Raw genomic sequence first — 27362 nt, forward strand, 5'->3', positions numbered from 1 at the left:
TTTTCATGAAAGCCCTGATTAGATGGTAAAAGTTTAACAAATAGTTCGGGGCAGGGGTGGGAGGGAGAGAAATATGAAATACACACGCGCGCACACACACACACACACACACAGAGCACACTTTTAAATTTATTCTGCATTATATTTTCCCATCATTTTCTTAAGTCTAGACAATCAACAAAAAAAATAAATCAAGCTCTGATTTATAGAGTTTGCCAATTTCCAAGGTGTAAATACTCACACTGAATAGTTAATAATCAATTCTCCTCAGTTGGTACAAGTTGGCTCCAGCACACCTCTGCCTGAGATACACATCGACTCAATCTCCCATACCTTCTACTTCCACATTTATGAGAAAGACAGAGAACAAAGGAGGAAGGAAGGAAATGAGGAAGGAAAGAAGGAAGGAAGGAAGGAAGGAAGGAAGGAAGGAAGGAAGGAAGGAAGGAAGGAAGGAAGGAAGGAAGGAAGGAAGGAAGGAAGGAAGGAAGGGAGAAAGGGAGGGAGGGAGGGAGGGAGAGAGAGAGAGAGAGAGAGAGAGAGAGAGAGAGAGAGAGAGAGAGGATGAAAATTTATTAAGCTCTTACTAGGTGTCAGGCACTGTGCTAGGCATTGGGCATACAAATAAAGGAAAAGGCAAGACAGTCCCTGTCCTCAAATATATCAGCTTTCTGATAAAATGTGATATTACCTTAGGAAGGCCAAGTAAAACAGCACTGTTTTTCCTTCTCCAAGAGCAGATTTTATTCACACAAAGGAAAGAATTAACCCTACCAGAAGGTACCATTTTATGTAATTCTACATTGTTATATCCACTCTATCGGGAAAAAATACATTTTAAAAAATGAATCAATGATGGATGCTCCTGGGTCCTGTGTGCATTTTTTTTTGCATTATGCCAATGTGAAATAATTTTTTAACTCTGTGTGCACCAGCTTTACCCCTTCGAGCTCTTGCTATTGTTCCAGTATTATCAGCCTCCCACATGTTTACCTCAGGGATATTTAGCAAACCATAATTGACTTTTTGCAGGGGAAAAATGCTATAGGCAAGGTTTTAGCCATTTGGGTCTGCTCTCTTAGTGAAAATAAATAACGATATAAGAGAATGTTAACCTGATCAAATATGAAAATTACAAGATGGGAAGAATCTTCCTGTTCTCTCCTAGCTTCCTTATAGAGTATTGGGCTCACAGGGTAAGATACTGACCTGAAAAATGCCTTGGAAAAGATTACAATCTATCCATCTATGCCCTAACAAGGTTACTTAATTGATATCTAATCTTGCTACACTGTCTCCAGGCAATAGCTTAATAACAACATTATTTCTGTCCTAATGCCCGACCCAGTTTCAACTGACAAAAGTTCGTGATACATAGTGGGAAGCTACTAATACGAAGTGTATACAGTGAAATGTTCCAAGATAAAGGCAAAGATTGCTGGCTGATCATTTTATCCTGCTATCCAGGTCTCTTCATCCCCAGGTCACCAAATAATAGTGGCATGTATCCATATACTAGACCTTTTATAAACACGGACCAAAGTCAACTGTACCATTATTGAATTTAGTTAAATTGATCTTTTTCCCCCGGCAAAGGATCGAGAAAGGCAGTGAGGAGTTATGGAGCTCTGGACTTGGAATCAGGAAGAACTGGGATCAAATTCTGCCTCAGACACTCACTGCTGTGAGGAAAAGTCATTTGATCTCTCAGTGACCCCCAATAGCTATAGCACATATAGGGTTGTTATGAGATTCAAATGAGATAAAGTATAGAATACGCTTTGCAAACTTTGCAAACTATGCTTGCAAACTTTAAAACATGATGTAAATATTCATTACTAAACATTTCTGTTACTGTTCATGCTATTTTCCCACCTTGAGTGACTTCTCTTTTCTTTCCTACCTTTCAAAGTCCTACTTATTCTTTTGTTTTGTTTATTTTTTGTAAATTATTTTCTTTTTTAAAATTGATTAATTTATTTTTAGTTTTCAACATTCACCTCCATAAGCTTTTGAGTTTTAAGTTTTCTCCCTCTCCCTCCCCACCTCCTTCCCGAAGATGGCATGCAATCTGATATAGGCTCTACATATACATTCCTATTAAACATATTTTCACATTAGTCATGTTGTAAAGAAGAATTAGAACCATTAGGAGGAACCACAAGAAAGAAGAAACAAAACAAAACAGAAGGAAAAAAAGAGCAAATAGTATGCTCCAATCTGCATTGAGACTCCACAGTTCTTTCTCTGGATGTGTTTAGCATTTTCCATCACGAGATATCTTAGATCCTTGCATTGCTGAGAAGAGCTAAGTCTATCAAAGTTGGTCGTTGCACAATGTGGCTGTTACTATGTACAATGTTCTGCTCACTTCACTCAGTATCAGTCCCACTTATTTTTTTTATTTTTTTATTTTTTTGTTTTCAACATTTACTTCAACAAGATTTTGAGTTCCAAATTTTCACCCCATCTTGCCCCTCCCCCCACCCCCAAGATGGCATGTATTCTAAATACCCCTTCCCCTATTCTGCCTTCCCTTCTATCTCTCCCCCTTCTCTTATCCCTTTCCCCTCCAATTTTCCTGTAGGGCAGGATGGATTTCTGTACCCCATTTCCTGTATTTCTTATTTCCCAGTTGCATGTGAAAACATTTTTTTAACATGTGTTTTTAAAATTTTGGGTTCCAAATTTTTTCCCTTCCTCCCTCCCCAACCACCCTCATTGACAAGGCAAGCAACTAAATATAGGTTATATATGTGCAGTTATGCAAAACACTTCCATAGTAGACATGCTGTGAAAAACTAACTCTACTTCCCTTAATCCTATCCTGCCCCCCCATTTATTCTATTCTTTCTTTTGAACCTGACCTTCCTCAGAAGTATTTGCTTCTGATTACTCCCTTTCCCAATCTGCCCTCCTCTCTATCATTCCCCTATTCTCTTGTCCCCTTCCCCCCCTATTTTCCTGTAGGATAAGACAGATTTCCAAACCCAATTGAGTGCGTATGTTATTCCCTCCATAAGTCAAATCCTATGAGAATAAGATTCACTCACTCTCTCTCACCTTCCCCCATTTCCCCTCCACTGTAAGAGCCTTTTCTTTTCTGTTTTTTTTTGTGGGATAATTTACCCCATTCTACCTCTCCCTTTCTCCTTCTCCTAGTATATTCCTCTCTCACCCCTTAATTTTATTCTCCAGATATGACCCCTTCATTTTCAACTCACCCCATGCCCTCTATCTATCTACCTATATCTATACATATGTACATATAATTTTTTCCCCTCCAACTACCATAATACTGACAAAGGTCTCATGAGTTACCAATATCATCTTTCCATGCAGGAATGTAAACAGTTCAGCCTTAATAAGTCTCTTATGATTTTCTCTTTCCTGTTTACCTGTTCATGTTCAACTCAAGTCTTGTATTTGAAAATCAAATTTTCTACTCAGCTCTGGTCTTTTCATCAGGAATGCTTGAAAGTCCTCTATTTCACTGAATGACCATTTTTTCCCCTGCAAGATTATACTCAGTTTTGCTGGGTAGGTGATTCTTGGTTGTAATCTTATCTCCTTTGCTCTCCGGAATATTATATTCCATGCCCTGTGGTCTCTTAATGTAGAACCAGCTAAATCTTGTGTTATCCTGATTGTGTTTCCATAATACTTGAATTGTTTCTTTCTGGCTGCTTGTAATATTTTCTCCTTGACTTGGGAACTCTGGAATTTGGGTACAATATTCCTAGGAGTTTTCCTTTGGGGATCTCTTTCAGGAGGAGATCAGTAGATTCTTTCAATTTCTATTTTGCCCTCTGGTTCTAAAATATCAGGGCAGTTTTCCTTGATAATTTCTTGAAAGACAATGTCTAGGCTCTTTTTTTGATCACAGCATTCAGATAGTCCAATAATTTTTAAATTCTCTTTCCTGGATCTATTTTCCAGGCCAGTGGTTTTTCCAATGAGATATTTCACATTGTTTTCTAATTTTTCATTCTTTTGGATTTGTTTTACAGTATCTTGATTTCTCATAAAATCACTAGCTTCCAATTGCTCTATTCTAATTTTTAAGGAAGTATTTTCATCAGTAAGCTTTTGGACTTCCTTTTCCATTTGGCCAATTTTGCTTTTTAGGGCATTCTTCTCCTCATTGGCTTTTTGGACCTCTTTTGCCATTTGGGTTAGGCTATTTTTTAAGGTGTTATTTTCTTCAGTATTTTTTTGGGTCTCCTTTAGCAAGCTGTTGACTTGTTTTTCATGATTTTCTTGCATCACTCTCAGTTTTTCCTCTACTTCTCTTACTTGCTTCTCAAAATCCCTTTTGAGCTCTTCCAAGGCCTGGGACTGATTCATATTTTTCTTGGAGGCTTTGGATGTAGGAGCTTTGACTTTGTTGTCTTCTTCTGGTTGTATGTTTTGATCTTCTTTGTCACCAAAGTAAGATAATATAGTCTGACTCTTTTTGTGCTGCTTACTTATGATCCTGGCCAATTACTTGAGTTTTAAACTCTTTGTTAAGGTAAAAGTCTGCTTCCAATGTGAAGAGTGTACTGTCCCAAGCTTCGGTGGTTTGTACAGCTGTTTTCAGAGGTACTTCTAGGAACCTGTAAATTTTCAGTTCTTCCAAGGTGGTATGATAAAGGGTGAGGTGTTTTCTCTCCACCACCACAACATGCTCCACCCCACCAGAGTTCCTCCTCACCCCAGGACCACCCCTCAAAACTGCGACCCAGATCCAAACACCAGTAAAGCAAGAGATTCCTGCCTCGGCACTGGCAAAGAGATCCCTGCAATCCCCCTCTGATCAGCTACTCAATTCCCCCTCAGTCTGTGGGCCAGAAGCTCAGGAAAACGTCACGGCTCCGGGCCGCGCTCGAGACTTGCGGCTGAGACCTAGCTCCTCTCTCACCGCAGTCACAGACTTTTCCCACTGACCTTCTAAGTTTTCTTTGGCGTTCAGGGGTTGAGAAGTCTGGAAACTGCCACAGCTGTCCACTATTCAGTCTTCTGAGGCCTGCTCCAGGGTCACTGCAGCCTGCGCGCCCACACCGAACTACGCTCCTCTCCCTGCCCAGCGTGATATACCTTTCCAATCAACCATCCAGGCTGTCTTTGGCTGGAACTCTGTTTCACTCTGTCTTTTTGTGGGTTCTTCTGCTTTAGAATTTGTTTAGAGCCATTTTTTATAGGTATTTGGAGGGATTTGGGAGAGAGCTCAACAGTCATTGCTTTCCCTCCACCATCTTGGCTCCGCCCCTAGTCCTACTTATTCTTTAAGGTTCAGCCTATATACTACCTTTTCCATGAAGGCTTCCTGCCCATCCCAATTGGATGTAAATCCTGAACTTCTCTCTCTTATTACAACTACTCACATTGTCATTATTCCATATTGCCTTGACTCAATTATCTTTTCATGTGTGCATATACACACATATATATCTACATGTCTACAAAAGTGTGTGTGTATATATATACATATATATTTATATATATATATGTATGTGTATATATATTTACACACACACACACACACCCTATCATCCAAACTAAGACAGGAACTTACAGCATTTACTTCTTTGCATCTCCCCACAGTACCAAGGATAGAGACTTTTCTAAAGCAATTATTCAATTTTTAAAAACTGTTGATTGATTCTCAATACATTGCAACAAGCTAAAGATGTGACTGAAATTCTATTCTTTGCTAAAACCAAGCCACTAATTGTTTTAAGTTCATTCCAATGGAATTATAGATATATAGCAAAGCATGGTGATTCTGTTGGGTCTCATACTCTGGGATACTTTTTATTTCTAGACCTGGGAAAGAATTTCTCCTCACTGGAGGAATAGTTAGATCATCTTGCTGATACTAAAATATAATTGATACTGTCTATATCTACCCATCTATAACATGAAACTAAGTTACAGTCCATCCTTTCTATATACTCGCATGCACATATACACTACAGGTAGATTTTTTGTTTTCTTTTGTTTTGTTTTTTGTTTTGTTTTGTTTTTGCTCTTCAAGATTACTCTAAATATTTATTTTAACCAAGTTTTTACTTTGATATTTTCAGAGATCTATGATCTCATGTATGTAGATGCTCCCTCCACTGGTTCAGATTAATCCATACCTTTATTTCCTATGATTCTGTTCCATGTCCTCCTATAAATCCTCCAAAAAGTATTGATCTAATACCCTGAAGACTTTCTCTGCATTTTTAAACATTACTTGGCTCCCACCCAGACTGATTGTTATTATTCTTTCCAGACCACTGGCCCACATTCTTTTCCAGTCACACATGTCCTTGATCATATCTTTCATACCCAAAATCATAGGACCATAAATCAAAAACAGGAAGAGATTTTAGTGGTCATTTAGTCCAATCCCTTCTTTTTGTAACTGAGGAAACTGAATCCCAGAGTTAAATGGCTTGCCCAAAGTCACACAATTAATAAGTGGAAGAACAGGTATTTGAACTCAAGCCCTATGACTGTAAGTTCAAGGCTTTTTCCACTGCACTGCCATTTAATATTCATGTCATCATTGGCAATATGGTAGAGCCTCCTTGGACCCACCATGAATCTTTCCATTACCCATTGGATTATCTATAATCTTGATTCTTCTCTTGATTGTAATTCTCCATCATTAGTAGCCATATAGCAATAATAGAAAAATATTGACATTTCTTTTAAAAGATGTTTTGAAGATAGGATGCAGTTAGAGATCTGTGAAAATCCAGTTTCTTAAATAAGACCCAGTCCCATATGTGTCTCCTTTTCAACTCTGAACAACTTCATTGACTATCTACAGTCGTTTACCCAGATATGGATCCCAACAAACTAACTCAGTTGTCTGGCCATTCAAGTCAACATATTAACTGGAAAAATATGCATTTTTCATATGATTTCATCTAGTCCGTCTAAGTAGTAAACTGGATAAAAACATTAGCAGATCGAGACAGATTTCACAAACTTTCCATGAGTCACACACTCCTAGGGGCAGCCTTAACTGACATCCCCACCCCCTTGGAACAACTGACCTTTAGAAGTCCTTCTTGAGTGCCTTTCTTCTCTGTCTGCTCACCCTCAGAGTATTTCCTATATGAACATGCCTGATTAGGTTCCTGAACCAACTAACAAGGCTTTTCCTACTCTTTTGCTATGCTGAACAACCTTGCCCCTAAATAGCCATTCCCACAACAGACCCCAGGCTTCTTCAAGAACTCCCTTCTTCCAGGGAGTAAAGACTACACCAGGCCCAAACATTTCTCTTAATTAACAAAGCCTCTACTTTCAGTCCCAGCATGTTGTCAAGTTGTATGCTTACAGAGCTGTATCAAGAAGGTAGCAAATTAGGGCAGTTGCCCTAAACTACATGTTTTAAAATGCTCCTCATTTTTGGCTCAGGGGAATAAATACAGTAGGTAGTCTTGTGTGTGTGTGTGTGTGTGTGTGTGTGTGTGTGTGTGTGTGCGTGTGTGTGTGTGGCAGTTGGGGTTAAGTGACTTGCCCAGAGTCACACAGCTAGTAAGTATCAAGTGCTCAAGTGTCTGAGGTCAGATTTGAACTCAGGTCCTTCTGACTCCAGAGCCGGTTCTCTATCCACTGTGCCACCTAGCTGCCCCCAGGAAGTAGTCTTTAGAGAGCTGGGCTTGGAGTCAGAAAGACCTGAGTTCAAATTCTGCCTAAGACACTTACTAGCTGTGTGACTCTGGGCAAGTTACTTACCCTTTCTTAGACTCAGTTTTCTCATCTATAAAATCAGAGATTCAAACTCAATGGCCTCCAAAGTTCCTTCCAGCTCTAAACCTGTGATCATTGGAAGAACAGTTAGACTGTTCTGCTACAGATAAAAAAAAATTAAATAAAATAATTTTAAAAGCCCCGAGACTGCCCATATCCACCACTTTATAATAGTAAATTCAGTCTACTCAAAATTATTAAGCACCTATTATGTGCCAGGCACGGTGCTAAGCACTGCACCAAATGCAAAAGACAGACTGTCATTACTAAAGTAGAAACCACTCCTTACTATATACACACTGAAAAGTTTTGGATTTTAATGAGCTCTAATTGAAGAAAGTGAAAAAGTAACTGTAGCAAAATGTATACAAGGATGGTACAATATGAAAAAAAAATCTAGACTTAAAAACAGATCAATCAGATGTAATTATTCACATGACAAAAGTATTTTTCACTTTACAGAAGGATCCATCACATGGTCCCTCTAAGTAGTAAACTTTGCCACTACATAAAAAATATGATTCAATTTACCAAAATTTAATTGATTTACAGATGGCATTTTCAGGGACACACTTATTGCTTTAAATGACTATATTTTTTATACTAAGTTGCTAGTTTCTACAGTCAATTCCTGAGTGACAATACTTATGATAAAAGATGATTTATGTTATCTCAAAACCCTTTAAAGTAGAAGTTCTGTAATATGTGAAAATGGTCCTTCTCGTTGTCAGTAAAATGAACAGGTATGGATTGATAATAATAGCAAGGATAATCATAGCTATCATTTATATAGAGCTTTAAGGTTTACAAAGTGCTTTTATCTCATTTTATCCTCACAAAATATCTGAGAGGTAGGTGTTATTATTATCCCCAGTTTAGAGGAGGAAACTGAGGTAGATAGAGGTTGTGACTTACCCAAGGTCATATGACTTAAAAGTCTCTGAGGATTTCCTAATTGGTGTTAGTCCTGGTCTCTATCTGCTGTGCCACCTAGCAGAGGTGTTGCTGCTGCTGCTATGAGTTATCTTACCAGGCAGATGTAAGGGACAAGAGTAAGCCTGTCTGCTGAATGGAACCAATCAGGAGTCTGATTTGAGCCAATGTCTTGCTCACTCCCAGATAGCTTAGCTGGTGTTTGCTGTCTGACTTTGCTGAACTGTGTTGCCTCCCCCCAAAAAATTGGTCAAAACCATCATTGTGGTCAACTGTTCCTGAAAAACATCCTGCTTTTATGTCCACCTGTTCCTGGTAAAGACTGTTCATTCTTTTTCCCAACCCCTCCCTGAACCTTCCCTTTGTGGTTTTCAAGAATAAATCACCCCTGCCTCTCCTAAGCTGTGGGCTCCTTTGTAATTTGTGGAGGGTATGGGGAGGGGAGACCGGGTGCTCAGCAGTAGTATCTGATTTTCCTCCTAATAAAACTCTTCTGCTTCCAACCCAGCTTGGACTCCTCTGCATTTTGAAGGGTGAGCTTCAACTGGTTGACAAGTCATAGCCACAGATTTCTCAGAGCCTTTCTCCCCTTGGACCTCACAGAGTACTTTAGTTATACATCATTAATTCAAACACAACCAAACCCAGAAGCAACCTTGGAGGTCATCTATTCCAACCCTGACATTTTACCAGTGAGGACACTAAGGACGAGAGAAGTTAAGTAACTTGTCCAATATCACACAGGTAATTAGTGGCAGAAGTGGATCTTGAGGCCAAGTCTTCTGAGTACTAAGCCATGTTATTTACTAGATTACATTACCTTTCCTCTCTTATCATTTATGATTTCATACTAAGATTATTTAAGTAGGTATCCCTAAACTACATTCCATGAAGATAAGGATTATGTCTTATCTAAGTTTTTTATACTCCCCAAAAATGAACCCAGGGTTCCATATGCAGTAGATGCTTACTCCAGGTTTACTGGTGAGCTAAGTGGCACAGTGGATAGAATGATAACCCTGAAGTAAGAAGGACCTGAGTTCAAATCCAGCCTTACATACTTCCTAATTGTGTGACCCTGGGCAAGTCACTTAACCCTGTTTGCCTCAGCTTCCTCATCTGCAAAATGAGCTGGAGAAGGAAATGGGAAACCACTCCAGTGTTTTTTCCAAGAAAACCATAAATGGAGTCACAGAGAATCAGACACAACTGAAACAACTGAACAACAATGCAACAGAGCTTCACATTCACTTCAATTTCACTTAAAGAACCAAGATGTAAAGTTCCCTCCAAAATTTTTCATAGCATCTGGTATGTAGATGATTAGTACCCAGTGTGGGCTTTCTCTAATATCTCTAGCATCTTGACAAGTCCTGTTAGCAATAGCAACCTCAACCTTTATGGTTTTTTCACTTATTCTCTCTAGACAGCAATGTCCTCATTTGTAAAATGTCAGGGTTGGAAGAAATGATATCCAAGGTCACTTCTGCATCTAAGACTCACTATATGAGTCAATGAAGTACAAGTGATGTACTCCAAGAGGTCCAAGAGGGGAAGGGAGCTAATTATACAGTACAACAAATGGTATTGCAATGGCCTCTTGGCTTGGTCTCTCTGCCTTACATTTCTCCTCCAAATACAGGCTAAAGAGACTTTCCTAAAGAGAAGGTCTAATCATGTCACAAATCTACCCAATAAGCTCCAGTGACACTCTTACTTTCAGTATCAAATATAAAAACCTCTGTTTAGTAATGAAAGCCCTTCACAACCTAGCCCATTCTTTCTTTTTCAGTCTTCCTATACTTTCCTCCCTTCCAAGGACGCTATGCTCCAGATTCCAGTTACTCTGGCCATCTTGCTGCTCCTCAAACACACCACTCTATTTCAAAACTCTGTGTCTTTTCACTGTCTACCCCCTACCTCCCCTCCCAGGCCCAGAATGCTCTCTTTCCTCACCTCCATCAAGACTCATCATCCCACCTTCTGTGAGACATTACTCTGTTCCCCTCAACACTAGTGCCTTCCCTCTGAGATTACTTTCCTTTTACTCTAGATATATCTTGTGTGTACATAGTTGCTTGCATGTTACCTCCCCAATTTAGAATGTTATTTCCTTAAAGGCAGGGATCATATTTTTGCTTTTGTTTGTAGCCTTAGCACAGTGCCTGGAACATAGTAAATTCTTAATAAATACTTGTTGACTGACTATTGGAAGTGGGTCATCAGTTACAAAAGCACAATAGTCCTTTAGTATTGACCCACTACTTAACATGAATGGGGGTGGGAGTGATATTCATTATCATAATCAACATGATTATAATAATAACCATAATGATGATGATGATACCTTGGTCTTACATTGCAGTTCACAGTGATTTATGGTTAACAATTAACATTCATAGAGCATTCTCTTTGCTTTACAAGGGTTATCTGTCCAGTGGCACTTGATATAGCTGTATTAATTCTTATTATTTGATATGGTAGCCCAGTGAGGTAAGTAGTCAAATATTATTAAGTCCATTTTATAGACAAGAAAGCTGAGGCTCATAAAGACTTAGTTCCTCATCCAAGTTCATACTCAACTAGTATGTATGAGTCAAGATACAAACTCAGGTCAGCTAACCCTAAATACTTCTTTCACTACACCACAATTGCCTCTAATTAAAGACCAGAGAGGCAAAATAACTTGCCTAAGATCACATAGAGGAGTTGGAATTTAATCCATGGCCTTCTTATGGGAAACCTAGTGTTCCTTCCCCTTTATCATATTGTCTCTGGTAAAATTAACAAATCAACAAATACTCATTAAGCCCCTACAAACTAAGTAACCATGCTAGGCAGCAGGAACATTAAGTTAGCAATGATCTAAGTCTCTTTCTTCAGGGACCTTTTATACTAACAGATACTCTTATGATTTCCCAGTCAACAATGGAGTGAAGCAGGGATGTGTGCTGGCTCCCATGTTTTTTAGTATGATATTTTCAGTGATGTCATCAGACACCTTCAACAAGGATGAAACCCAAATCAAGGTCAGTTAACAAACTCATGGTAAATTCTTTAACTTGAAGTCAACAAGCCAAGACTAAAGTGGAGGGAGAATTGGCGGGCAACTTTTTGTTCACTGATGATAGTGCACTCATTGTAGCCTCTGAGGCTGAGATGCAACAAGGTATGGATCAATTCTCTGCCCTTGTGCCTGACAATTAACACCAAGAAAACAGAGGTTCTCCACCAGCCAGCATCCTGCCATCTATAAGTGGAACCATCGGTTTCAACACATGGAGTAATTTTGAATGCTGTGGAGAAGTTCCCTTACCTTGGCAGTTTTCTTTCCAGGGAAATACACATGGATAATAGAGTTGACACACACTTTACTAGAGCTAGTTCAGTGTTGGGGAGGCTCTGAAGGAACGTGTTGGAGAGAAGAGGTATTAGACTGCCTACCAAACTGAAATTTTACAGAGCCATTGCGCTAACCTCATTGTTGTATGCCTGTGAAACCTGGATCAGCACCATGCCAGGAAACTGAATCCCTTTCATTTGAATTGACTTTAGAAGATCACCTGGCAGGATAAAGTACCAGACACTGAGGTTCTTTCTTGAGCTGAACTGCCAAGCATTCAAACTCTACCATAGAGAGAACAATTCCAATAGGCTGTACACATTCAAATGCCAAACACACATTTGCCTGAAAGACTGTTTTATGGAGAACTCACATGAGACAAGTGCTAACATGGGGGTCAGAAGAAGTGATACAAGGACACTCTCCAGGTCTCTCTGAAGAATTTTGGAATCAATGAGAGACATGGGAGACACTGGCATAAGACTGTCAACATGGTATGCCTACATCAAAGAAGGCACTAAGTAAAACAGAATTACAGTAGCTCAAAAGAAATGTAAAATGTGCAAATTTAGATCTATCTCTCCTCCAAGTGTTCATATGGACCAGTTGTGCACAATCTGTGGTAGAGCCTTCCAAGCTCATATTGGTCTCATCAGCCACAGTTAGACTCACTGTACCTTGATCCCAACATAGTGATGTCATTTTGCTCTTCTTTGAGAACAAATGATCACAGCCAACCAATACTAATGGCCTGACAGTTAGAAGAATCTCAGGATTACATAGGACTTTAGGGGTAATAAAGTGCTTTCCTCATAATAAGGTAGATAGTATAAGAATTATTATCTTCTTCTTCATAGACAAGGAAACTAAAGGAAGAAACATTAAGTGACTTTTCCAAGGTCGCATATCTAATAAATGATAGAGCAAAGGTTTGATTGTAGGTCTCTTCTGACACCAACTCTTTCCATAAATAATAATAATAATAATAATAACTAACATTTATATAGTGTTTTCTATGTGCCAGGTATGGTACTAAGTGCTTTACAATTATTTTATTTGATCCTCACAACAATCCTGCAAGGTGGGTGCTATTATCATCCCTATTTTAAAGATGAAGAAATTGAGGCAGAGATTAAGCCCAGGGTCCCACAACTAGTAAATGTCTAAGGCCAGATTTGAACTGAGGTCTTCCTGACTCCAGACCCAACACACTATTCACTGAGCTACCTAGCTGCCCCAAGCTTATTCTAATTGATATTCACATAGGTTAAATGATTTGTCCAAGGTCATATACCTAGTACACAGGATAGTGGGAACTTAAGCATGGTTCTCCAGATCCAAGTCTTTCTACATCATGTTGCCCTTTGATTTGGAACTTCAAAGCATCCATAATGATTATTGGGAAGAAGAAGCAATAGTTTGTATTAGGAAATAATAAGACTCAGTGACTGAGTTGGGGGTAGGTGTAGGGTGAAAAGTGGAGGGGTCTCTTTAAAGAAAAGAGCCAAAAGTGCTGACAGCAAAAGATTCTGAGCATAGTGACCATAGCCAAGAAAGAAGGCAGACTACGAATTCAATATGACAAGCATATCACCAGTCTTTTCCAACCTAGTCACGGTCATAGTTAATTATACCCTCAGTACCTCTGAAGCATGAAGGCTGTTTTGGAAATTCAATTCAATTAATCACACACTTATTAAGTGCCTAATATATGCAATGTACTATGCTAGATACGGGGGTGAAATAAATCAGTCCCTGTCTTCAAGGATCACACAGAAGGATATGTGTACACATACACAAATAAAAAGTAATTTCAAGAGGGAAAGGGCACTAACGGTTTTTCAGAGGTGTCAAAGTCACTTCCAGTAGTCACAACTTTAGGGTGTGGCACTAACCAATGTTTGACAAAATAAAAAAAATAAAATGCAACATAGATAACATTCATTTGTAATTTTCTCAGTCAACAGGAGGCCCACAGAAGATTCATTTCAATTTGAGTTTTACAACAAGACTCTTAGGGGATCAGGAAAGGTTGATCAACTATCATTAAGTGCCTAGTATGTGTCAGGCATAGTACTTAGTGCTGGGGATACAAAGAAAAGCAAAAGATCACAGTCTAATGGAGGAGACAATATACAAACAATTAAGATTTATACAAGATAAACTGGAGATAATCTCAGGGGAAAGGCACTAAACTCAAAGTGGAATGGGAAAGGCTTCTTACAGATGAGACTTTAGCTGAAACTTAAAAGGAATCCAGGGAAGCTAGTAGGCAGACATGGGGATGGAGAAAATTCCAGGAACTCTAGGGGACAGACAATGGAAACTCTCAGTTGAAAAATGGAGTAACATGGGCAAGGAGGTCAGTGTTACTAGACGGCAGAGTATTGGGAGGGGTGTAAGGGATAAGAACACAGGATAAGTAGAATGGGGTCGGGTTATGGAGGATTTTGAAAGTCAAACAAGATTTTATAGTGGATCCTAGAAATAAGGCTCAGATTTTATCTGAGATGAGGTTTAAGGGTAACTAGAGACTCTTAAGAGGCAGAAGTTAGGAGGTAGTATATTTCAGTCATGGGAGACAGAGACAGGAAATGGAATGGTGAGGTCAGGGAATAAACCAGTTTGGCAAGAGCTTGGAGTTGATTAATGCTTGAAAGGTAGATTGGAACTAGATTGTGGAAGTCTTGAAGTACCAGAGTGGGAAGTTTGTACTTTATCATAGTGACAGTAAAGATCCAGTAAAGATTTTGAGCAGAGTAGTATTACAGGAAAATTATTTCCACTAAGTTCATGAGATAGTTAGGTGCTGCCAAATAATGCTGTCACAACACAGAGATTCCAGAAGTTAAAACCCAGGTTTTCTTATGCTCAAGTACAGGTTCAAGGCTTAGAAAAATAAGACTGAAACTCGATTAGGGTGCTGACAAAGCTTTGATAGAGTAAAATTATGTCAGAAAGACAGAGAAGTATTTCTTTTTTTATATATAGCAATTTCATATATCCCTTTAGGCCATAAAAGTTTAAAAAAAAAACAGAATCATCTTATACATTCTCTAATGCCATAAAGGTTGAACAAACTCAGTTTACAAATTTAGTAAACCGATCAAACTGAATTACAGATTTAAACACTGAATTTATAAAAATCTGTATCACAAAGGAAGTAGCATAGTGGATAGATTGCTAGGCCTGAAGTGAAGAAGACTTGAGTTCAGATCCAACCTCAGAAATTTCCTGTGACCTGAGCAAGTCACTTAACCCTGTTTGCCTCAGTTTCGTCATCTGTAAAATGAACTGGAGAAGGAAATGGAAAACCACTCCAGTATATTTGCCAAGAAAATCCCAAATAGGATCATCAAGATATGACTGCAAAACAAGTGAAGAAGAACATTTACAGAATTCACAATGGGCTAATTGAGAGGGGAGATTTGCACACTAAAACACAACTGTCAAAAGTTGGTAAAAATCCTTCTATAAAGTTAGTTAAATCATGTTGAGAGGGTTTAATTTAAAATCTGTAGATGCTATACTCTCTTCTTCTTTTCTGGTTTCTTATCTCCAAAATATCCGAAAGTCTTCCTTTAATTATGTCATTCTATGTATCAGATTTTAGCAAGACTTATAAAAAGATATTAACTTTATTAACTATTATTAACTTATAAAAAGATATTAACTTATAAAAGATATTAACTAACCTCACTGGAGAAAGGTTTCAGTCAGCCAAATAATCAGGAGAAATTATCCTGAACCCCAAAAAATAAGAATTAGTAAAAGGAAATAAAAATAGACTTATAAAAATAAAACCACAAAAAGCTCCTTATGGAACTAAAGGAAAACAAATAATTGGAGAGAGAATCCCTGTCATGTCTGGGCCATGCCAGTCTGATAACAATTATATTACTTAAATAAATATATAGATGTGGTGCTACACTCAAAGAATTACCAAAGGGAGGAAATAGTAACAAGATGCATTTGGAAGAATAAAAGGACAAGAATCTCAAGAGAAATAATGATAAAAAGGGGCATAGCATTATCAGATCTTAAACTATATCATGAAGTATTGATCATCAAAACTAGTTAAAAATAGTAAGTTAAAAAGTAGCAGCTGCTAATAATAGCTAGCATGTATGTCTGTGTATGTATAAGGCTTTCAGTTCTCCAAAGTACTTTACATATACCATTTCGTTTGATCTTCACAAAAATTCATTGAAGTAGGTACAATTTTTATTCCCATTTTACAAATGAGGAAATTAAGTTTGAAAGATAGGTATCTGAGGAAGAAGTAGAAGAGTGGAATAGACAAAACAGCAACAAAAATATAGAAGCAATCAAAAATAATCCTGCATTTGATGAACACAAAAACATAAATTACTAGGCCACAGACTCAGTTTTTTATGAAAACTTCTGAGAAAACTGGAAAGTAGTTTGGCAAAAATTGGGCTTAGACCAACATCTTATACCATGAACCACAATGAGCTCAAACAGGATATGTGACATTGATATAAAAGGTCACATATTTAGAAAATCAAACATATGTATATCAGCTACCTTTCACAACTATAGCTTTAAGTAATAGAAAAACCAAAAAAGGTCCCAGAGAGGAGATAATAAAGCATACCCACTTTCTTCAGGGAAGACAGATGGGAACTAGCAGGACAAAGTATTACACATCCATTGTCAGATACAGTTTCCATAATGGAAGTTTTAATTTAGTTGTTTTTCTTTGTTGTAAGGAAGGGCTTGGGACAGCTAGGTGACACATCAGCCCTAGAGTCAGAAGGACCTGAGTTCAAATCCAGCCTCAGACACATAACACTCACTAGTTATGTGACTCTGGGCAAATCACTTAACCCCAATTGCCTCACTAAGAAAGAAAGAAAGAAGGAAAGAAGGAAGGAAGGAAGGAAAGAAAGAAAGAAAGAAAGAAAGAAAGAAAGAAAGAAAGAAAGAAAGAAAGAAAGAAAGAAAGAAAGAAAGAAAGAAAGAAAGAAAGGAAGGAAGGAAGGAAGGAAGGAAGAAAGAAAGAAAGAAAGGAAGGAAGGAAGAAAGGAACGAAGGAAGGAAGGAAGAAAGAAAGGAAGGAAGGAAGAAAGAAAGGAAGGAAGGAAGAAAGAAAGGACGAAAGAGAAAATAAGGAAGGGCTTAATCTTGAGGAGGAGGTAATACAGTTATGATGCAAAGTAAAAGGCATTGATAAAATGAAATTTTAAAAAAGAAATAGGAATGTTTGAAGGAGGAGAGGTGAGTTTAAGGGGGAAGATAATGGGATGTATTTATATCCTACATTGAGTTTGAAATGAATGTCACCATCCAGGGGAATATGTCCAACAGGTAGTTGGCAATGCAGGACTAGAATTCAGGAAAGATGCTACAACTGGGTCTATAGCTTTGTTTCATTGTGTATAGTATATATAATAATTGAACCAACAGGAAGAGATAAGGTTACTATGATAGAGATTGTAAAGGAAGAAAAAAAGACAGGACAGAGGAGCTATGGAACAAGTAGGAGGGAAACTAGGAGATAGCACTATCATCTAAGACAGAGGAAAGAATACCCAGGGGAAAGATTATTCAACAGTAGCATCTAAAAGCTATGAAGTGGTCAAAGAAGATGAGGACTGAGAAAAGGAGATTATTAGTTAAGAGATTCTTAGTAACTTTGTATTAGCAACTTCACTAGAGTGGTAGGGTCCAAAGCCAAGCTAAAAGGGATTGAGAAGTGAGTGGAAAATGAGATAATGGGAACAATGAGCACAGGTAACTTTTGCTAGGAGTTTGACTGTGAAAGTGGAGGGTGGAGGGATATTGAAAGACAGTGTGATTGGGCCTCCATCCAAGCCTGGGGCATTTTGCATGCTCCTGTATATGTGGAGGGAGAGGCAACTTCTAATTGACAGAAAGGATGCTGAGTGAGAGGCTGCATAACTGCCAGGAGGGGCTTTCTGGATTAGTGCCAGAGATTCTCAGGAGAGAGAAACACAGAAAAAGAATTCAGACATGTAGGGGTATCTGGTTCCTCAATACATCCCTGATTTCCAGCTTGCCTCCCTAGAGACTACTGAAACAGACCTCCTTAGGCAAGATTGGACCTTTTGTCTTGATTTGATCTGAGATAGCACATTCTTACCCAACCCACCCCTAGATTTTGATATCTTCTAATATGCAGACCAATTTCTGTTTTCCATTTTGTTTGGATTTTTGCTATTTTTGATTATCTTCTGTTTAAACAGTGTTTGGTGGGAAGGAGGTAAACTGGTGAATACTAGCTAAAGGCAACCCACCTTCTCTACCTCCCTGAGCCCTCACCAAGTGACCAAGGAAACAGCTTTTCTTCTGAACTCAAACTCATACTTCTAGACTAGGTCAGAGATTTTTGAGGGGGCAGTAGGTATATTTCTAACCCAGTTGAAAATGGCAAAGCACCTATCCATGGACCTTTTCCTGTTCCCCTTAAGACAGAAAGCAATATCTATTCATGCCATGGTCAAACCATATCTATACATTTAGATAACTCACATGTCATAAGCATATCTTACAAAAGCTTGAGAAAATTTGATTTAAGAGGACCTGGGCTCTAATCTTGAAGGTCATTTTACCTTGTTAGGCCTGTTTCTTTATATGTAAAAGGGTAATAACTATCCCTGCCCTGTGTACTTCAGAGTTGTAGAGGGACACAGAGTTTCCCTCTCCAACTAAATCACAAATCCAAGCCAAAAAAAATCTCACTATTACTGTCATTACCTTTTTTCCTTTTAATAATTTTCCCATGGTATATTTACCAATATTCAGTGAGGAAAGGGTGATAAAGAACCACCAAAAATAGTTTTCTGAGCTTTAGGAAGTATTCATTCGAGACCCACATCCCTTTTACCCTTTTGGATTGCTTTTTTTTGTTTGTTTTTGGAATGTCCCATCTGCTATCCTACCCCCACATAAATGCATCCCAGACTTCCTCCAAACCTCTGCTTCAGATGCTTGCCAGCTCCTTGTCAAAGGAAGCTCTTGCTGTAATGAGAGAACAAATTGGATCCTTCTCCTCCTCCTTCTCTGTAAACTCATTAAAAACAGCAACAATACAGGGAATCAGCTTGAAAAAGCTCCTGAGTGATGGGAGGACTGACCTCTCCATCTATTAGGGGCAGCTGGGACAGATAGTTCGATTTGCTTGACCCCCACTTTTTTTTCCTTCCAGGTTTGTCATGTGCTCACACTTGCCTTGAGATTTCCACCTAATGAAAGAAACAGGGGAAGAGCCTGAGAAATCTGCCATCCTTGCATGTCAAACGATGGAGGCGTCTCTTCAGGAAGAATACTATTATCCTACACACATCTTTCCTCAGCTCTGCGAGTGTTTTCTTCTTCGTCTTTTCTTTCTTCTTCTTTTTTCATTCTCCTTTCAATATGGGCTCTGCTGCTGTTTGAAGAAAAGAAGAAGGAAGAAAAAGAGGAAAATGGAGAGGGGAAGGGTGGCTGGATTGGTCCCCAAGGCAATGACCTACTAGTCCTGTGTTCATGGGCATCACCTTCAAAGTTGTGTTTACAAAGATGGTTTTATGGGACTTGGAGTACAGACCCTCTGTTTGTGTCTGTTAGTTTTTTTTCTCTGAGGGTTGCCCCATTTTTTTTTTCAGCCAAGCATTTGTAGTTCTAATTGGGTCTATGTTAAACCTGCCATCACATTTGCTTTAACTGATGTTAAATTTAACTGGATGCTTGGATTCAAAAAGGGGGAAAGGAAGAGAAGGATGAGAGAACATTTCAAATGCTCTTTCTTTTAAAAGAGGGTGATGGAGGCAAAGATGATGTTCAAAACACAAAGCACCTAGCCCACTGATTCACTGTGTGAAGAAAATACTTGGTAGGGGGAAAATGCCAGAATCAGTTGCAGTAAACAGAGGAATACTGGCTATAAGATCCAGGACTTTATCAGTCTTTGACTATGTGAGAGTGACATCAAAATGACTGTAGAATAGTTCAGCTCTAAGGAAATGGTCCCTAGAGCTTGGGATGGAGAGTGAGAGGGGGGAATCAGACAGTTTGGGGAATCAAAGTAACCTGTGACAAGGTGAAGAAACAGGAACTAGAGAGAAATTTAGATAGGAAGACTGCTACTCCAAAGAAGCATTATGTGAAATCTAGAGGTCCTGACATTAGAGGTCAACTTTTTATTCATTAGGATTTCCCCAAGGTCTAGTATAGGAACAAATCAAAAGAGTGACAAGCAAATCTCATAGAATGTCAGGGTTGGAAGGGACTTTACAATACAGAATATAGAATGTCAGAGCTGAAAAGTCTTTTAAAATGAAGAGCACCTTATGTCAGAGCCAGACCTTTGAGATTCAGGCAGGCAGACAACAAAGCACGTAACATGTGCCAAGCACTGTACTAAGCACTAGAGTTGAAAAGATAAGGCAAAAATAGGCCCTACCCTCAAACAGCTTATATACCAATGGAAAAAAAAACCTATAAATGAATAGGTCCATGTAAAATTCAAAGTTGATGGAAGGAAAACTGGGAGGAAAGGTTCTCATAACTGGAAAGGTAAGGGGGAGGGGACCAGAAAAGGCTTCCTGCAGAAGATGGAATTTAAACTGAGCACTAAAGAAACTCAGGGAAAATAAACATAAAGGTGAGGAGGAAGAGCATTCCAGGTATGGGAGATAGTCTCTGCAAAAGCAGAGACAGGAGATAGAGTGTCATGCTCAAGGGACAGAAAATAGACCAGTATGGTTGAAACATAGTTTGTTGAGGGAAAAGGAATGGAAGAAGACTAGAAATGAAAGAAAGGTCTCGGTTTATGAAAAGCTTTGAATGGCAAGGACTTTGCATTCGATTTGAGGCAGCTAGGTAGTATAATGGAAAGCTGGGTCTAGAATCAAGAAGATCTAAGTTCAAATCTGATCTAACATACTAGCTGTGTGACCTTACACATTTCACCTAATTTCTGTTTGCCTCAGTTTCCTCAATTGTAAAATGTGGATAATAATAACACCTACCTACCAGGGATGTTGTGAGAATCAAATGAGATATTTGTAAAGCACTTAACACAAGACCTGTAATATAGTTAATTATATACTGATTCTCTTCCCCCTTCCTCCCAAATGAGAAACTAAATTCACACAGACTCATTAGTAGTAGCATTACCAGGTTCACCATACAGCTCCCCCAGCTCTCACTCCAATTGTCATTCTACATCCACATACTGTTTCCCTCTAACAACAACAACAATAACACTTCCAAAATGTAAATTTTAAGGGCTGACATTCATTGCTTTAAGGGTTTCAACATGCATATTTTTGATGGTAACTGTCAATCTGCCCCTTATGTAGATGGGGAAAATTTAAAATTTAAATTTATTACAGTTATTGTCATAACATTATTGATTATGATATATTTTAAAAACAAATTGAGGAGGTAGAGCCCAGATGGCAGAATGCAGGCAGGGACCCAGCTGAACTCTTCCAAAATTCCCCTCCAAACAACTTTAAAATAAATCAAATTTTGGAGCAACAGAGCCAACAAAAGGTCAGAGGTAGATATTTTTCTAGCCTAAGATAGTTTAGGAGGTATGCAGGAGAGGTCTGTAACATCAAGTGGGTATGGCCCAGAGGGTGGCAGGAGCACCAGCAATGAGCTTTAGAGGTGGATGCAACAGCAGCAGTAGCAGCACCAGTAGCAATAGCTTCTGGAGCTCTTATCCCAGAGACAGTAAGAGGTTGGACAAAGGGTCAGAAAGAGAATGCAGGGAACCCGTTGTTGGTACTAGGTACAGCTAATGTTGATTGGCAACTCTGTGCTCATAAGCAGTTCTGGGACACAGTTCCAGGATGGAAAAACATACTTGATCAGTCACAAAGAAGCAGGGCTCCTGTCACAGTTTCAGTGCCAAAAGGAGCACTAGTACTTCTGGCTGCAGAGGAACAAGGGCCTTTCCTGGGAAAAGACCAGAGCTTAGCCCAGGCAAGTAGTGATCACACCTGTCTTCCAGGATATCAACACCTTAGAAATTCCAAAAACTTTCAGACCTCCAAAATTAGCTCTGAAAACAGCAACATAAAAAGCCCTGAAGCTTGGCACAGTGGTCCCCCAACCCCAGATGAGGAGAACTCAACTTTAAAATAAAGTTCAAAGTCAAGAAATAGTCTGGAAAAATGAGCAAACAGTTAAAAGAAAAGGAACTTGACTATAAAAGCTACTTCAGTGGAAAGACCAAGACATAAACTTAGAAGACATCCATGTGAAAACAGCTACAAGCAAACCCTAAAAGAAAAATGCTAACTGAACCTGAGACCAGAAAGAATTCCTTAGGTTTTGTTTGTTTTGTTTTTTAAAGAGATAATAGTGGGAGAAGAAAAATTTGGGAAAGAAATGAGAGTGATGCAAAAAAATCATGAAAAGAGAATTAATAGCTTGGTAAAAGAGACACAAAAAATACTGAAGAAAATAACATTTAAAAAACAGAATTGAAAATATTTAAAAAGAAATAAAACAGAATTCGCCTAATAGCAAAAGAGAAACAAAAATTCACTAAAAAAAAAACTCCTTCAAAAGTAGAATTGGCCAAAAGGAAAGAGAAATTTAAAAAGTTCACTGAAAAAATAAATCCTTAAAAATTAGAATTGGGAAAGGAAAAGCTAATGATTCCATGAGACTTCAAGAAAAAATAAAACAATGTCAAAAGAATGAATAATATAAGAAAATGTGAACTATCTGATTGGTAAAAGTAACTATCTTGGAAAATAGATCAAGGAGAAATGATTTAAGAATTACTGGACTACCAGGAAGTCATTATTAAAAAAGAGCCTAGATATCATATTTCAAGAAATTATAAAGGAAAATAATTGCTCCAATATCTTAGATCTAGAGGATAAAATAGAAATTGAAAGAATCTACTAATTATTTCCTAAAAGAGATCCCAAAATGAAAACTCCCAGGATTATTATAGCCAAATTCCAGAGCTCCCACTTCAAGGAGAAAATGTTGCAAACAACCAGAAAAAAATTCAAATATTATAAAGCCACAGTCAGGATGGCATAAGATTTAGCAGCTTCCACATTAAAAGTGCAGAGGGCTTGGAATATGATATTCCAGAGGGCAAAGGAGCCAGGATTACAAACAAGAATAATCTACTCAGGAAAACTGAGTATGAACCTTCAGGAAGGAAATATATATTTAATGAAATAGAGGATCTCCAAGCATTGCTGATGAAAAGACCAGAGCTGAATAAAAAATCTGACATTCAAACAGAAGATTCAAGAGAAGCATAAAAAAGGTAATCATGAAAAAGTAATCATAAGGAACTCAATGGTATTAAACTGTTTATATTCCTAGGATAGTTCGAAGGAGTCTGCAATGACAAAGAGCATGGGTATGAGATTATGTTGGTATGATCTACAAAAAAAAAATGTAGAGGGGGGAAAAGGGAGGCACTGGGAGAAAGGTGTAGGGAGAGGTAGAATGGGACAAATTTCATTACATAAAAAGTTGTGCAAGAGAGCTTCTATAGTGGAAGGAAAAAGGGTGGGGTGGCAGGTAATACTTGAACCTCACTCTCATCAGAACAAGTTCAAAGAGGGAGAAACACACACACATTTGCATATAGAAATCTAACTTACCTAACAGGGAGCTAGAAGGGAAAATGATAAGAGATATGGGAAGGTAAAGAGATAGGGAAGAGTGATGAGAAGCAAGACAGACTTTTGCAGAGGAACAGGAAAGAGAGAGAGAGAGAGAGAGAGAGAAGATAAATAGAGGAAGATAGGATGGAGGGAAATGCATAGCTAGTGATCATAACTGTGAATGTGAATGGGACAAGCTAACCTATAGAATGGGAGTGGATAGCACAAAATGTGTACAAGAGAAACACTTGGGACAGAAAGACACACACAGAATTAAAATGAAGGACTGGGGCAGAAGTATTATACTTCAGCTGAATTATAGAGATCAAGGATAGCAATCATGATCTCTGATAAAGCAAAAGCAAAATTAAATGTAATAGAAATAGATAATCAAGGAAATTACATATTCCTAAAGGTACCATAGATGACGAAGTAGCATCAACTGTGAAAGACTTGGCCACTCTGGTCAATACAGTGATCCAGGACAATTCCAAAGGGTTCATAATGCAAAAATTCTAACCACCTCCCAAGAGAGAACTGACGAACTCTGAGTGCAAATTGAAGTATAATTTTCTTGCTTTATTTTTTTTTTTGCAATATGACTAATCTGGAAATAAGTTTTGCATGACTTCACATGTATAATATCATATTGTTTGCCTTCTTTTGGGTGGGGGAAGACTGGGAGGAAGGAAGAGAATATGGAACTCAAAATTTAAAAATAAGATAATATTTAAAATAAATAAAAAGAATCTGAAAAACAAATTGGAAGAAATAGTGGTTTATTGGGAGAATTACTAAGCATTTAATTACAGCACCCAGAATTTTTAAGCAATCAATGAAAGTTATACTAAAAACATTAAGAAACAGGTACAAGATATCAAAAACAGTTAACTGCTCAAAACATAGAGAATATGCTGCTAACATCAATATTTAAAATTAATATTCTCAAAATGCAATATATTTTGGTATCAGAAGCCTGAAATGTGAATAAGATGTCAAAAGAAAATTCTTAAATTCAGCAATGTTGTTTTGACACTGACTTCAGGTAAAAAAAAAAAAACTTAAATACTACTATGAATACTGTTTATACTATAAGACCATGACTGCCTTTGAGGATAGCATCATTAATCCCATCCCATTTCTCTTCTAAAGTAATATCTTTTAACAATGCTTAAGGTTCTTGCCCACATGATACTGTCTCCCAAGTTACTGCTCATTATGTTCTTACTAAATTTGCTGTCGGAGATGATGTATTCAGTCAATAATATACATTTTACTTTCAAGCGACCAGTTAACAAATAGTTATGTGATTCAATGATAGGGAAAAGGGAATCCCCAATTCATGTTTGGATTGGCTACAGGGGCAGAATCCTTCAGTCTCTATTGGCAGCCAAGTTAGATGCTGGGCTGTTGAGCAGGAGTCCTGCATTCTGTCTCTGTGGGGTAGACAAAGCCTCAAGCAGCTGTGGATGGGCTCAGGGCCCTGGCAGCAGGGTGACAGGAGATATTCATGGCTCCTGTGTCTTCCTGATTTCTAATCAATGGGTAGGTGGGGACTCCTAGGGGCTGTGACAAAATGGGAGGCCCCCAGAAGCTGTGACAAGAGGGGGGGGGCATTGATGTCACCAGATAGCATGGAGTTCTGAGAGGTAGGGTCACTTCTAGGGTGTGGGGGAGGGAATCTGGGAAAATATTTTTTGCTAGGACTTTGTCTATATAAACAATTGGATTTTAAAATGTATTACAAAATTCATGCACTCATGTAAGATATACAGATTTCTCAATGAAGATTTATTCTAATGGGTAGAGAAGATGTGCTTATGTATTTGTTTATTGTCCAATCAGTGAAGGTGATGATTTTTCATAGTATCCAGGCACCATCTCTTTCTAAGGAGGTCCAGGAACCATCCCTTAGTGTTCTTTATTGTCAAATGCACCATTCCTAGCTAATTTCATATGTTCTTCCTTGGGGAAAAAAAAGGAAGCAATTTGGTTATTACTTACAGTCTTTTTCATAAGAAATATTGTGGTTTAAAATACTGACTGTACAGAGCCAAAATGAATGTCTAAATATGGATTGCTATTGTAGTCTTGGTCCCTTGAGTTAAAATTCTGAGCAGCTACCATGTTGGTTAAAAAATAAATAGCTTAAAATTGCACTAAAGCTTTGGGGGTGTCCTATTATTTTACTTGAATTTTATTCATACTAACCCTGTAAGGTAGATACTATAGGTATTATTAATCCCATTTTAGCACAGTTGCCCCAATGAAGAGCTCTTTATAAAGGATCTGATGTGGATCCACAGGTGATTCACTGAGCAAATTAGTTTTCTGAGAGATGTATAGAACATAGAAGCAAGGATCATGGAGTCAAAGATAAAAGGGACTGTGGAAACCATCTAGTCCAACCCCATCACTTGACAGATGAGGAAACTGAGGCCCAGAAAGGTTATGTACATTGCTCAGGTTCACCCAAATAGCAAGTATCAGGGTAAGGATTTGAACCCGGGTTGTCTTCTAACTCCAAGTCCATTGCTTCATTCACTATGCCATGCTGCCTCTCAGGTAAGCAAAGATGTATACAAAATAATGACTTAGTCTCGTAAAAAAAAAAAAAGCAGTGTCAGGTGTGCTGAAACTTTATGAGCTTAGATGGATGGTGACTATCAAGAATAACAAAAAAGACCATTTTTAGCTGTTTTTGGGTAAGAGGATGATCAAAGGAACAACATGATGTAAGTGGATGCTAATGTATGATAGAAAGAAGACAAACTAGTTTTAACTGCTATCTTGCTGCTTTTTCTTACCAAAGAGATTATTCATTAGACTGAGATGTGAACAAAAAGTGTTTAATGAAGAGTTAAAGTCCTAGAAGTGATAGTACTTTAAACTTAACTTGATTCAATGAATTCAGGGCACAAATTCAGGAAGAATGATATCTGAGTACTAAAAGAACTTCCAGGTATGATTACTGAATTTTGGTCAATGATCTTTGAAAAATTGTGTGCAAGGAAGACAAGCTAGAAGCTAGATAAGTGCAAATTTCCTGCTGGAAAAAAATATATTTGAATCTGCAAAGAATAGGCTGGGTTTTATTTCATTTTCTAGCAAAATACTGGAAATTTTTACCAAAGGGATATTTTATAATGACTAAAAGCCATAAGGGCACCAATTTAACAAATGTTTATTGTTTCCTACCATGTACTAGAAACTGTGCTGGATGCCACAGATACAAAGACAAAAGAAACAGTCCTGAAGGAATTTGCATATTACTGGTGGTGAGGATTGGGAACAATATGTACACAAACGTACACGGGATAAACATGAAATGATTTTTGACAGTTATGCTAACAATGGAAAGAATTGGTTTAAAAAAAAACTTGCTACACTGTAGATGGTGACACCTGGGCTGTGATTTGAAGGAAGTTAGGAATTCTATGAGGTGAAGATGAGGAGGGAATATATCCCAGGCCCGGGAAGACAGCTTTACAAAGACATAGAAATAGGTAATGTAATGTTGCATAGAAAGAAACAGTAAGCCAATTTGTCTGTAATAAAGGAAATGAGGGAGAAATATTTTGGAGCAAGATTTTAAAGGTCTTTAAATGCCAAAAAGAGGTTTGTATTTTTTCCTGCAGGTAATAGACTTAATAATTTCACGAGAGAAACTCAGATCTCTATTTGAAGGATATTAACTCAGCAGTTATATAGCTGCTATGTAGAGGATGAAT

This window comes from Vombatus ursinus, unplaced genomic scaffold, assembly GCF_900497805.2.
Source record: "Vombatus ursinus unplaced genomic scaffold, bare-nosed wombat genome assembly UNPS02014841.1, whole genome shotgun sequence".
NCBI classification, from domain to species: Eukaryota; Metazoa; Chordata; class Mammalia; order Diprotodontia; family Vombatidae; genus Vombatus; species Vombatus ursinus.